Consider the following 319-nt stretch of genomic DNA (forward strand, 5'->3'; position numbering starts at 1 on the left):
TTACTTTCATTGAATTTTTTCCACATTTATGATTTATTTACACAAAAAACTTAAATTGCTATGACTTGTATTTTAATTTTACTATTAAAAATATAATTTGACATTAAATTTGTTGTTGTTACAGTTCAAAAGTTCATAACAAATTTTAGCTGCGCATTGCACAGCGGCGCACAGAAAAATAGCAGTGGCTATTTTTATCAAATTTCGTCAATTAAATTCTCTTTTTTATTTCCGATATTTTGAGAAAAAGGTCTATGAATTTTGTAAGTAGAACTATGCAATTCAATTTCAAAAACGTTTGCGAAAAAATTCGAAATTT

Source organism: Eurosta solidaginis, chromosome 2, assembly GCF_040869045.1.
Source record: "Eurosta solidaginis isolate ZX-2024a chromosome 2, ASM4086904v1, whole genome shotgun sequence".
Classification (NCBI taxonomy): Eukaryota; Metazoa; Arthropoda; class Insecta; order Diptera; family Tephritidae; genus Eurosta; species Eurosta solidaginis.